At 38.9% G+C, this 14,241-nt stretch overlaps 1 protein-coding gene across 1 annotated transcript in view; it reads right to left on the bottom strand.

The window, feature by feature from the left end:
- Nucleotides 1-14,241, bottom strand: part of CNOT6L (CCR4-NOT transcription complex subunit 6 like) — a 363,313-nt gene that overhangs the window by 75,029 nt on the left and 274,043 nt on the right. Inside the window, exon 14 of the transcript XR_009503290.1 lies at nucleotides 316-410. The gene's annotated coding sequence lies outside the window, so the exon portion shown is untranslated. The remainder of the gene's footprint in view (nucleotides 1-315; nucleotides 411-14,241) is intronic.

Below are 14,241 nucleotides of genomic sequence, written 5' to 3'. Positions count from 1 at the left end.
TGTTTCTTGTTCTTTTATCAACCTGCATATCTGCTCATTATTATAGCCTCAGCGTCAATAGTGTGAACTTAAGCGTGGTAAGGAACATCACTAGTTACTGAAATATCACAAACTCTGTGAGATACAGCAAATTTTAACTACAGAGTTTGTACTCTTTTGACATTGAGACAGGCTTTCTTCTAAATTTTGACATATAATAATTGTTTCCAGGCATATTTGCTATTTATCAGGCTGCCTGGTCTTAGAGGGATAGGCCATGCCCAGCAGAGAACAGGAAATATACAGCAGAGGAGACTTTGTCATGGGGAAACGTACCTGCAGAGTAGCTTGATGGAGTGTCAGACTTCAATATTGTATTGTCTCCTTGGTCCAGTGAGTCCTTTCCAAAATGAATATATGTGACCACCAATCTTTGGGAGATAGGAGAGAAGATATTATGGTCATTCCTTGCTTCTAAGCGAGTCCAGTTTGTATGATCATTGAGACACAGCAATTACCTTTTTAACACTGGGAGCTTTTAAGAACTTTGGCAAATACTAGACTCCAGCATGAGGTCCCTAAAATCCTAGGGAATAGTAAAGCTGTTGTGATGGACACACACCAGTTCAATGAAAGATTTGTTATCTCAGCTGCCAAAGCGCTGTTGGCAGACAGTAGGGTGACCAGCTATTCTGGTTTGCCTGGGATTTTTCAGTGCTGAAATCTGGATAGTCCTGGGAAATCTGGGATAGTTGGTCACCTTATGAGACAGCTTTTTAGCTGTCAGGACCTTCGGCAATTGTCTCAGGTGTAGAGACCCATCTAGCATAAGGATGTCCCTTCCCAGCATGGCTCACATCCCATGACTGATCTGTGAGGGCATATACAGGCCTGGCCATCTGGCCCCAACTCAGGGCATCTCTGAAGAACATTCTAGTTCCAGAGCTTCCCAGTGGGATCATCTGAGGCTGGTCCTCAGCCTGTATCACAGCTAGACCTCTTCCTCCTCTCAATCTTGCTTCCTCCCCCTGCCTTCCATACTTTTAGATCTCAAGGGTGTTTCTTAATAAATATCCTGGATGTTAAACTCCATCTCTGAGTTTGCTTCCCAGGGAACTCAGAGTGTACAGTGGCCCATGATCTAGGCTTCAAACAGAAGAGTGTATGAGTTTATTAGCATTTACAGTTTTCTCATAAGTAAGCTCAAATATGGTTTCTTTGCTTTTGCCTGGAATGATGGGAATGCCTTGATAACAGTGATTCTCTTGAGTTGACCAGAAGCCATGATTAGTAATTATATATTTTCTCATTTATTTTCCATTTAAATGTTTAAATGTGGTTTTATACACATATTTTAAAACCTGTACTCTATAGGTAGGGTGAATATTTAATACAAGAAGTCCTTGAATTACCAGGTACTTTCGGATGACAGTTGGTCAGACAAGGTGACGTAATGTGACTGACTCAAGCTAATTTCAGTTTGTGATTTTTTGTGGGGAATGGGAATGGCTGAATACTTTGCAGAAGCCATCTGCTAAAGCCTTTTGCTTTTTTTTTTAAGGTAATATTGCCCATTTTTTTAATAGTTAAAAATGTTTTAATGAATTAAATGATACACTAGAAAATATTTGCTTAAAACCAAATGTATTAAAAGAGGGTCAGAGGAACAAAATAGTCATGAGACAGAAAGAAAAAGAAAATCAAAATAATTGATGTGATTCCAGCCACATCAGTAATTATACTTACAATCTAATTAACAGCAGAGACTGTCTGGATGAAAAACAACAATATCCAGCTATATGTTGTCTACAGGAAATATACTTTAGATTCAAAGGTACAAATTGAAAATAAAAAGATAGAGAAAACCATACCATTCACACATCAACCAAGAGACAGCTGATGTGACTATATATCATACAAAATAGACTTTAGGACAACAATGTTACTAAGACAAACGAAGGACATTTTGGGATAATATACAGGTCAGTTATACCTAACAACAGAACCCTAAAATACATGAAGCAAAATCTGACAGAATTGAAGGGAGAAATAGAAAATTCAACAATAGTAGTTGGAAACTTCAATATCCTACTTTATACAATGGATAAAACAATTAGGTAGAATGCCAGCAAGGGCATAGTAGAACAATACTATAAACCAACAAGACCTAACAAGTACAGAACACTGCACCTAAAACATCACAATACATATTCTTCTCAAGAACTCATGGAACACTCTCCAGAATAGATCACATATTAGACAGTTAAACAAACCTTTATACACAGTAAAGGACCGAAATATTACAAAAGAATGTTATCTTTTAAAAAAAATTGTTATTGGGATATAGTTGATTTACAATGTTGTGTTAGTTTCTGCTGTACAGCAAAGTGAATCAGTTATACATGTATATATATCCACTCTTTTTTAGATTCTTTTCCCATATAGGTCATTAGAGAGTATTGAGTAGAATTCCCTGTGCTATACAGTAGGTTCTTATTAGTTATCTATTTTATATATAGTGGTGTGTACATGTCAATTCCAATCTCCCAAAGAATGGTATCTTGCTTTGGCTCTTCTGGCTGCTATAGTTATCTCAGGTTTGTAAAATAGATAACAGTAAACTCTACCTCGTGGTCTTTCAGCTGCTGCCACTGCTGTTCGTCCCCTTCCCTTGGTAGTAATTCCCAGTTCAAATTCCTGAGAGAAAACCTGACCTATCACATGGCCTGGCATGAAAAGGTGAGCTGTATCAATATCTAGGCCTTGGATTGGTGGCCCTTGCTTTGGGTGTCCACCTTTGTCTACTTAGTTGGCCATGTGATACCAAGTATGATCACCTAAAGCTGCCCATTCATCATGGGCTGTAAGTAGGCAGGTATTGACTGACATTTCCAGTGGGTGAATCCAGTACATGGTTTGAATTTTTTCTCTAATCCTAATTAAGTTCCAACTTGAGACATGGCCTGAATTTTAAAAGCATATATCCATTTGGCTACATACCCTGGCCAAATTGAAGGTTTAAAAGATACTTTCAAATGAGAAATGTAGCACATTTTGAAATAAATATACAAAGCATTATTCCAATGAAAGATGATGCTGGTACCATGACTCCTCTCCCCAGTTTGGTACTGAAATAACTTAGAAGGGAGTAGTAGACGAGACTTTCTTTAGTGTTTGGAATCATAGAAACTTAGAAAATCTTATTGAACTCATGATACTTACAACACAAAGGGAAGTAAGCAAGTAGGCTTGTGCTTCCCCTATCATGAAAGAAGGAAATTGAATATTCTCTAATGCCCTATGATTAGGGCCAAACCTGATGGTAAAATATTACCTAAAATTCACATACCAGCTCCTTAAATTCTATTTTAAAAAAATCGTAAGATACTCTAGGCAGAAAGAAGTAAGAAAGAGCAAAAAAATATCCCGAAGCAACTGGTTGAAAATAATTATGCAAATATGTAACAATACAAGGTTTTTACTTTAAGGTAATAATGTTAGTTCCTGGGCAGAGAATGAGAGAAAGTGAGGAAATAAAATTTCTGTCTTGAATTCTTTCCAATTTGGCATGTATATTAGATGTCTTTAGGAACACTTTAGAAGAAGTCTCTATAGCATTGGGCCTCTGCAACATTAAATCATTAATACTGTTTTTCAAATAATATTTCTCATTACAGTTTTTAGTCTTTCCAGTTTCAGATATTTCTCACTTCCCATAACAAATGTAGCCTGGCAAAACTGACTATACAAAAAAAATTCCATTTTCTTTGCTATAACAAATGATCCTATGATGGGCAATCTTCTTCTTAGGGAGGAAAAGAACCTCCAAAATTGAAGCATAACATTTTGGTGATAAATGTAGAGGTTAATGGAGAGGTTAGATTCATGGCATAAGGGACATTATGGTCCCAGTAATGCTCTTCAACTGGTACTTTCCCTAAAACTAGGATCCTCCTTTACCTAACCCCTCTGTTTTTCTCTCCAGAGGCAATTTTTTCTGTGCTTGGGGATTCATTGGTCCACAAGTGCAGCTCTAGTAACATTGTAGGTAGATTCCAACAATAGGACCTTGATTTTCTCCTTCTCTGGTCTCACTATTTACTGCTTTTTAGTTGAAACTCTTATTTCTCACCTTGGTTATTGCAAAGCCTCCTTGAATAATCTTCCTGCTGCTGTCAGAATGGTCTAGCGTGGGGGAATGGTCCTCCAGTGGCGTGGCTGCCACCCACTTCAACATTCTCAGCTCTCACTCCTTACATTTGCTCTAGCTACATTAGACATCTTGTAGTTCACATGTGTCATTCAGGTTCCCTAGGGGCTGTGGCATATCCTGGCTTGACCTGGTGTTTCTCAATGTTCTCCATGGACCCCTGTGTATCAGCCAGGATCCCAGCAGAAACAGGTGGGAATTTGAGGTGAATTGAAAAAAAGCAATATTTATTAGGGTGTGGACAGGTATAGAGAAGCCACATGGATAAAGTAATATTCTGGTGTGGCACTAATATTGGCCTTAGGCTGGAAGGGGAGATGGGAGGGAACACTTATCAGAACCTGGAGACAGAAAGGGTCAGCAAAACCCCAGGTGGCAATTCTGCAGGGGGAGCTGAGAACAAAGTCACCTCCCCTCAATCTCCTCCTTTCCATCCCCTCCTTCTTTACAGCTTTCCTGAGTGCTCACCTTTGCCTGAACCCCACTGGGAACCACAGGGCAAAGAAGCTTCCTGATGCAGTCCTTGGCGGTCTGCCCTGCAGGGCACAGGGTGACCAAGTGTGGACTGTCGCTTGGGAAAGTAAATAGAAAATATTCAGAGTGCCCTGTATCATAGAGTCGCCCTGCAGGACTTGATGAGGAAGCAGCTTGCTGAGGCCCACCGTGCCTGCTAAATCAGAATCCCTGTTATTGGAGCCCAGGAATCTGCATGTGGCAGAGACAGTGAGTCATCCACTGAAGAGCTTTGACCCACTTTCATAGTGTAGAGTAGAGGCTGGAAGTGACTGTGCACTCAGGAACTACTTTGTAGCTAGATGAAGCCAAATGACACCTTTTTGCTAATGGAATGTTAGTAGGAGTGTGTGAATTTCACTATTCTCTTTCCCCTGCTTATTCAGATACAAAGAACTCAGAGGCCCTACAGCACAGTAGAACCACAAAATGAAAGCATCATCAAGAGAAAAGCAACCCACCAACTATGGGAACACAAGAAATGAACTTTGAAAGAAAATGTCATTATAAAACATATTAAACATTAACAAAATTAGAGAGAATAATGAATCACATTTACCCATCACCCAAACTGAACAATTATCAAGATTTCCCATCTTAGCTTAATTATCCCTTTTGTCTTTTTCTTTGCTGAAGTAGTTCAAAGTAAGTACCAGGCATTGTGTCATTTCTCCTTTGCCTACTTAAGTATGCAGCTCTTAGAAAGAATGGATTCTTACTTAACCACAATACTGGATGATACCTAATAAAATTATTAATAATTCTTTGGCATCAGCTACAGAGTCCACATTTCACATTTGATTATTGTGTTTCTTGCATATACTGTTGACCCTTTTCCCAACTTTTCCCTGTTGTCTTTTTGCAGAAAATGAGTCAGTTCCTCAGAATGTTCCCCAGTCTGGATTCATCAGTTTCCTTGTGCTGGTGTCACTTAACTTATTCCTCTATCCTTGTACTTCCTGTAAATAAAAGGTCACACTAGAGACTCTAGATTCAGGTTCAACTTTTCTGGGAAAGAACACTTTATAGTGTTAAATGCTGTTCTGTTTGGTAAAAATGCAGAGTATTAGAGTCATGTTAGCTATTGTAGCAAACAGCCCCAAGGAATCCAATGGACCTTGCAGTTGAAAATGACCTAACTTGGAATGTCCTCTTCCCTCTTCTGGATTCTTATCTCTTGGAACTCAGCTTAGGAGAGTTCCTCAGCTTTATGAGAAACTTACTAACACCTCCCCTTCTCTAGTGTAGACTAGTATTATTTACTACAAAGCCTTTTGTGTGTTTCTATTCTAGCATTCACTTATCTCACATTAATGACATATTTGTTAATATGACAAGATGGAACTCTTATTTTTGCTGAGAGCCAAAAAGCAACCAACCCCACAATCCAAAATGTTACCAGGTGTTGTATTTGCCTATGCAGAACTTCCAAAGGAGTTGGTTGGAAACAAGTTGTATCCCCTGGCTATATCCAGGCCATAGAAGTGAGAATTAAGAATTGAGTCAAGAAATTGGAATCTAGAAAAACAAAGGATTTCTCCGGAGGGGTTATTAGTACAGTGGGCCTTCCCCACCTCATGGAAGAGACGTGAAGCGTTCTTTCCCCTTCCTCAAGCTTAGTGATCAGGTCTTTCATGAGCTAAGAGAGTTTGATCTATATCCCCCGGAGTTTGGGGAACAGAGTAAAACACTGCTGAAGATGCTAATGGCAAGAAGTAATGGTAATGAGCTGAGAGTTCAACCAGGCTGCCCTAGAAGCCAGCAGCCTGTGCCTTCACAGCTCAGTGGTCCTGTGGGTCCTGATGGAGAGAGCCAGCTGAGAGCTATTGCAAATTCTATTGAAAAGGACTTCCCTGAAGGGATGGTTACCCCGACTGAGAGATGGACCATCCAATTCCCGGAGTTTGAGGGAGGAGATATAAGCAGGCACCCTGAAGAAAGGGCATCACCCATGTCACAGGAAGTTCCTTTGCAGTTCCCAGTGGGAGCCTCCAAACAACCCATGGGAGATACTGTCAACCAGGCACCTGCTCTGACCCAAGATCACCTGAGTGCCAGCCAAGCCCATCCCTGCCTCTGAGCAAGCCTCTGGCCCCCACCTTAGGCTCTAGCCTAACAGGAGCCAGAGGCAGCCTAGCAAGTGGGAGAGGAATAGCAGGGCCCCAGGAGGGAGATGGATAAGCTGCCAGGAAGGGGAGTCTTTACCTTAAAATGAAATTTGGTGCTTTGACAGGGAATGAATTACTGAAAGAAGACATTTTTTTCCTTTAGAAGTAACCAGAGGACCTTATTATTTGGGATTTACCAGAAAAGTTATTGGGGAGACCTGCCCTAGATTTCTTCTAAGGTACAAGGAAGCAAATGTTCTGCAGAACAGGTAGTAGGGAGAGCAGAGTAACATTTTCTGTTATTCTTGTTCAACTCAGCATCTCATGTGTCTGATTCTTTCACCAAATTGAGCTCTCCTTGAGGACAGACTGTCCCATCCAATTTTATTTCTTAAAAAGTTTGTAGATAAACAACAAGGATTTACTATATAGCATGGGGAACTATATTCAGTATCTTATAATAACCTATAATGGAAAATAATCTGAAAAAGAATGTATGTATGTATAGCTGAATCACTTTGCTATACGCCTGAAACACAATATTGTAAATCAACTATACTGTAATAAAATAAGTAAATAAGTTTGTAGTGCACAGGCATTTGGTTAAGGTCTAATAGAGTATATATGATAGAAATATATTGTAATTAAGTACATATTTAATCCTTTGGACCTGGATCTCAAATGAATCTGCTCCCTACTTTATTAGTTTCAAAGTACTGTAAAACAAATATCTGTATCCCTACACACTGAAGAGAGGAAATAATTTATCAAAAGAGTAATTATTGAACAGTATTCACTGGTGAGATTGAGTTACTTTTCAGTGATATAGTACAGCTTTCTCCAACTCTTAATCAATCTCTTTATATTTTCCAGATGTAGTACTGATAGGATTTTAACTTCTAGCCCAATGTCATAAGATAAACAATTAATTTTGGAACATTCCTTAAATGTATTTGCCTTTGAGATATTAGACAAGGCCTGGCAAGGGAATCTAAAGTGCTGTTTGTAGCATGAGAAATTTTAGGCTTGGTAGGTCTCCGAGGAATCTTTATCTCTAACTTCAGACTGAGGTAGACTGCTATAAATACTCTGGACACACAGGTGAGAGCACTGTGAACACTATTCTGAGCATTTTGGGGTCCTAGTTTTCTCCCCTGTGAAATGAGAATTGGCCCAGTTGATGAAGGTCCTTGAGTCCAACAGATTTTATCTGATCATATTTGGCTACTCTTGGCCAGTTACGTTTATTCAAGGGGATGAAAGAAGAAGATGTATTAACAAAATGACCCTGTTAATGAGGTGAGAGGTTGAATGCATCAGCCCCACACACTCTACTGCCTGGCTGACTTCCAGAGCCAATGTCCATCGTCCCTCTTGGTATGGACAGCCCGGTCTGGAATTTGTTTCTAGGAACTAGTAAGGAATGTATGTGGTTAGTGTGTTCTGTGAGCCTCAGATTAAAGTTTTGGAAGACCCATGCATAGTCCCTGGAGAACTGTGCCGTGGGCCACTCTGAAGTTCCACTTCCAGGTAAAGGATGCAGACCTTCTTGCTTGGGTGATCATGGTCTGGTCAGAGGACCAACCATTCAGCACACTTTCCTTTGACCAAGATTCAGTCAACTTCAACTATGAATTTGATTTTTATTTTCATATTCCTCAGTGACAAGAGGGGGATTAATTATCCAACTTGTTCCTTCTTCATTTATTATTTTATCATTAGTTTCATCTCAAACCAGCTCCATCTATCAGCTCAGGGTGGGGTAGGATTAAAATAATTTTAGTGACAAAATTTGTAGATAATTTTACAGAAATTTAAAAATGCAGAGGATCAAACAGTAAATTCCCACAATTCTACCATCACATATTGCTGCTGTTACTATTTGCGTCAGTTTGCTAGGGCTGCCATAACAAAATACCACAGACTGAGTGGCTTAAATAACAGAAATTAATTTTCTCACAGTCCTGGAGGATAGAAGTCCAAGATCAAGGTGTTGGCAGGGTTGGTTTCTTCTGAGGTCTCTCTTTGGTTTGTAAATGGTTGTCTTATCCCTGGGTCTTCATGTGGTCCTCCCTCTGTGTGTATCTGTGTCTAAATTTCCTCTTCTTATAAAGACACCAGTCATATTGGTTTAGGGCCCACCCTAATGACCTCATCTACCTCTCCAAATACAGCCACATTCTGAGGTAATGGGGTTAAGACTTCAACATATAAATCTGGGGGGACGCAATTCAGCCCACAACACTACTTTAATGTATATTCCTATATACTTCAATCATACATCAACATTTTTATTTTATGAAATTGGATCATGCACCAGATAACACACATGAATACACTAAATAAAATTTTTCTATGTTAAATATTCATCAAATATGTTTAGTGACCAAATGCCAACTCAGTCTAAAATAGACCTTCATACTATTGAGTGTTTTACATGGTAAAATATGTATGTCTTAGCTTAATCCTAAGGATGGTGATCGTGATAATCATAGGTAAATAAAAAGGGAAATGATAGAAACTACATTAAAGGGGGAAAAGTCTGCGGTAACTTGAAACCTGGACAAAGTGGCACTGAAATGTACCCAGTCATTCACCAAATCTGTGGATTTGTTACATACTTGTCACTTAGCCCAGATGCTGAGGCTTCAAGTGAGGAAAGACACAAGGTCCCTGGCCTGATGGAGTTTATATAGGATGATGTAAGTGAAGACGGTGACAAGCAAACAGATAAGTGAAACTGCAAACTGGGGTAAACATAAGGGGAGGGAAACCAGAGTTACAATAGGACCAACTTAAGGAAGTCAAGGGAGACCTTTCTGAAGAAGTGGCCTTTAAGACAAGATCCAAAGTTGAGAAGAGCCAGACACATGGGGAAACAAGCAGACTGGTCATAGAGTCATTGTGTTTGCTGGTCAAATATGAAGCGTTTGACATGCTAAAGATGCTGACAGAGGGCAGTGGGGCTGGAAAATGGTGGGCAAGTTGGTTTCCTTTCGTGAACATAGGGACTGGAACTTTGGCAAACAAGACCCTAAGGATGGGTGGGAGAGTGGGTAGATAGACTTTGCTCATATTAAACATTTAAAAGTATACTTGTGATACATTTCACCAGAGAAGAGAAACAGATGGCTAATAAGCATATGAAAAGATGCCTAACATTATTAGTCTACAGGGAAATGCCAATTAAAACCACAAAGAGATAACACTACACACCTATTAAAACAGCTAAGGTGAAAAATAGCTATGACACCAAAAGCTGGTGGGGATATGGAGAAGCTAGATGACATACATTGCTGGTGGGAATGTAAAATGATACAGTCACTCTGGAAAATAGTTTGGCAGTTTCTTTAAAAAACTAAATATGCAACTACCATGCAACCCATCATTGCACTCCTGGGCATTTATCCCAAACAAATGAAGACTATGTTTACACACAAAAACCTGAATATGATGTTTATAATAACTTTATTTGTAACAGCATGAAACTGGAAACAACCCAGATGTTCCTCAACTGGTGAATGGTTAAACAGTGGTACATTCACACCTTGGAATACTGCTTAGTGATAAAAAGAACAAATTGCTGATACACAGCAACCTGAATGAATCTCCAGAGAATTATGCAGAGTGGAAAAAGCTGATCCCAAAAGCTTACATGCTGTATGAGTTCTATGTAAGATTCTTTAAATGACAAATTATAAAAATGGAGGACAAATTAGTGGTTACCAGGGGCTAAGGAGGGGGTGGAGCAGGAAGAAGTATGTGTGGCTATTTTTAGGGCAACATAAGGGACCCCTGCGGTGATGGAAATGTTCTGTATCTTGACTGTATCAGTGTTAATATCCTGCTTATGATATTGCACTATAGTTTTGCAAGATATTGTCATTGGGAGAAACTGGACAACATGAGATCTCTATTATTCTTATAGCTATATGTGAATTTACCATTATCTCAAAATACAAAGTTTAATTTAAAATATATACCTCTGAGAAGAGTGGGGGGTTTGAGTCGGGATTTATTTCAAATTTGTCACAAATGGCAGAAGTCCAAGTAGTGTAGAACTTAGGTGTGCCACTTAACCTCTCATTTCCAGTTTCCATGCCTGCAAGAAAATGGGGCTGGGCCATAAATAGGTTCTAAGGTCTCTTTTTGCTTCTATAATCCCATGACTAGAGTGAGGTATATATATTTGTAGAACCTTGTTTTCAGCATTTTCATATTTATCAAAGACCCTCTGAAAATCTTTATGGAAACAGCACTAAATTTCTTTCTAGCATTACTCCAGAAGAAGTAGATCCCACCTTCCTGCCCTCCTAAAGACTGCTTTGCATACTGTGGCAAGATTACTGCCATTGTAAAAGGGGAAACACTGAGCAATTTCTTTCCTGCCCCAAGAGATCTTCCCACCCATACTGTCCTCACAATATCCTCTTCCAGAGAGAGAGAGGAGCAGGGAGGGAAGAACTGCTTTCAGAGGACACACAGTATGGTCAAGAACATTCATTTTCACAGGAAGAGCTGAGGATATTTTAGGAACTCTGTGCTAGATCTAATTATTTACTTATTTTTTAAGGCCTGGGGGTACCCTGAATAACAGTTGTATAACATACCACTTCTTTTACATTTTCATAAATTCTATAATATACTTCCTTCCCTTCCAGGCATGCCTTTCCAGTTGAGCCATACTCGTGTATACAGATGTAGTCCTCAAATCTCAATCTGTTACCCATTATATTTTCCAAGGGTGACTGCAAAATCTCTCCTACCCCACATGCCTTTCTTTCAATGTGACCTTAACATTTCTCCCATAAAGTGTTGGCATCTATATTCCCTCTCCTTGAGTCTGGGCACAGCTTTGTGTCTGTCTTGACCAACATAGCATGATGGAAGTGGCACTGTGCAACTCCCAAGGTTAGAACATAAAAATGCCACACACTTCTATCTGCTTTCTTGGGGACACTCATTACTGGAACCAAGATGCTGTACTGTGAAGAAGCCCAAACTCACCCAGGTGGAGAGGGCAGTGGTGAGGCTATATGGAGGTATTTTGGCCGTACATTCAGCTGAAGTCCCAGCCAATAACTAACATCAGCAGCTAGGCATGTGAGTGAACATGTCTTTAGATAATAAGCTCCCATCTGTGAGGCCACCTTAACAGCTGAGTCCCAGATAAGACCCTAAACGTAGTGGAGCCGAGACATGCCATCCTCACTAAGCTCTGTCTGAATTCCTGACCCACAAAATTAGTGAGCCTAATAAAATGGTAATTTTATACCACTAAATTTGGGGTAGTTTGTTAAGCAGCAATAAATAACTATACATCTTGTTAGAATAAATACTCAAGCTTCACCCTCCTCCCTGAATCTTCTGCTATTGCCCCCCAACTGGTCAAACCCTACTAGAATCCACAGAGCAAGGGAGTCCATTGATCAGCCTATGTAAGTCAGCTTCCTGGGGTAGTAAGCAGGATGGAATGTGCATCTGGAATGACTGGCAGATAACCAGCACAGTTGGGAGTCTCATTTATACTCTGCTTTAGTTCAGTGATGATGTAAAGTAAACAGGATGAAAGTTGGGATGCCTAAATTTGATCCAGGATAGGATATATAGTAAACAGCAATACTTTAACCATCCTTCAGTTGAATCTGTAAAACGAGGGGTTTGAAGTAATTAATTTCTAAGTTCCCTTTTAGCTCTGGCATTTATCACGAAAAACTACCAGAGCTTAATCATTAAGAACATAGACTCCATACCATCTAAACCGTCTATAGATTCAGTACAATTCCTGTCAAAATTCCAATGGTATTTTTGTAGAAATAAAAAACAACAACAACAATTCTAAAATTCATATAGAACCATAAAAGACCACAAATAGTCAAAGCCATCCTGAGAAACAATAAAAAGTTGGAAGAATCACACTACCTGCTTTCAAATTATACTACAAAGTTCTAGTAATCAAAGTAATATGGCACTGGCATAAAAATAGACACATAGACAAATGGAACAGAACTGAGAGACCAGAAATAAACCCTTACATATATGGTCAACTAATATTTGACATGGGAGCCAAGAATACTCAATGGGGAAGGGATAGTCTCTTCAATAAATGGTGTTGGGAAAACTGGATAACCACATGCAGAAGAATGAAGTTTGACCCCTCTCTTACACCATTCACAAAAGTTAACTTGAAATGATCAAAAAAGAAATTAAAAAATACCTAGAGACAAATGAAAACAAAAACATGACCATCCAAAACCTATGGGATGCAGCAAAAGCAGTCCTAATAGGGAAGTTTATAGCAATACAAGCTCGCCTCAGGAAACAAGAAAAATCTCAAATTAAAAACCTAACCTTACACCTAGAGCAACTAGAGAAAGAACAACAAACAAAACCCAAAGTCACTAGAATGAAAGAAATCATAAAGATCAGAGCAGAAATAAATGATATAGAGATGAAGAAAACAATAGAAAAGATCAATGAAACTAAGAGTTGGTTCTTTGAAAAGATAAACAAAATTGATAAACCTTTAGCCAGACTCATCAAGAGAAAAATGTAGAAGACCCAAATCAAAATTAGAAATGAAAAGGGAAAAGTTACAACTGACACCACAGAAATACAAAGGACCATAAGAGACTACCACAAGCAACTATATGCCAATAAAATGGACAACCTTGAAGAAATGGACACATTCTTAGAAAGGTACAATCTTCCAAGACTGAACCAGGAAGAAATAGAAAATATGAACAGACCAATCACAAGTACTGAAATTGAAACTGTGTTTTAAAAACTTCCAACAAAAAAAGTCCAGGACCAGATGGCCTCACAAGTGAATTCTATCAAACATTTAGAGAAGAGTTAACACCTATCCTTCTGAAACTATTCCAAAAAAACTGCAGAGTAAGGAACACTTCTGAACTCATTCTATGAGGTCACCATCACCCTGATACCAAAACCAGACAAAGATACCACAAAAAAAGAAAATTATGGCCAATATCACTGATGAATATAGATGCAAAAATCCTGAACAAAATACTAGCAAATTGGATCCAACTATACATTAAAAGGATCATACACCATGATCAAGTGGGATTTATCCCAGGGATGCAAGTATTCTTCAATATATGCAAATCAATCAGTGTGATACACCACATTAAGAAATTGGAGAACAAAAACCATATGATCATCTCAATAGTTGCAGAAAAAGCTTTTGACAAAATTCATCACCCATTTATGATAAAAACTCTCCAGAAGGTGGGCATAGAGGGAACATATCTCAACATAATAAAGGCCATATATGACAAAACCACAGTTAACATCATACTCAACAGTGAAAAGCTGAAAGCATTTCCTCTAAGATCAGGAATAAGACAAGGATGTCAACTCTCCTTACTTTAATTCAACATAGGTTTGGAAGTTCTAGCAATAGCAATC

Source organism: Balaenoptera ricei, chromosome 5 (assembly GCF_028023285.1).
Source record: "Balaenoptera ricei isolate mBalRic1 chromosome 5, mBalRic1.hap2, whole genome shotgun sequence".
Classification (NCBI taxonomy): Eukaryota; Metazoa; Chordata; class Mammalia; order Artiodactyla; family Balaenopteridae; genus Balaenoptera; species Balaenoptera ricei.
Note: the sequence above shows the minus strand (reverse complement) of the source record. Positions and strands in the feature narration are given on the sequence as shown.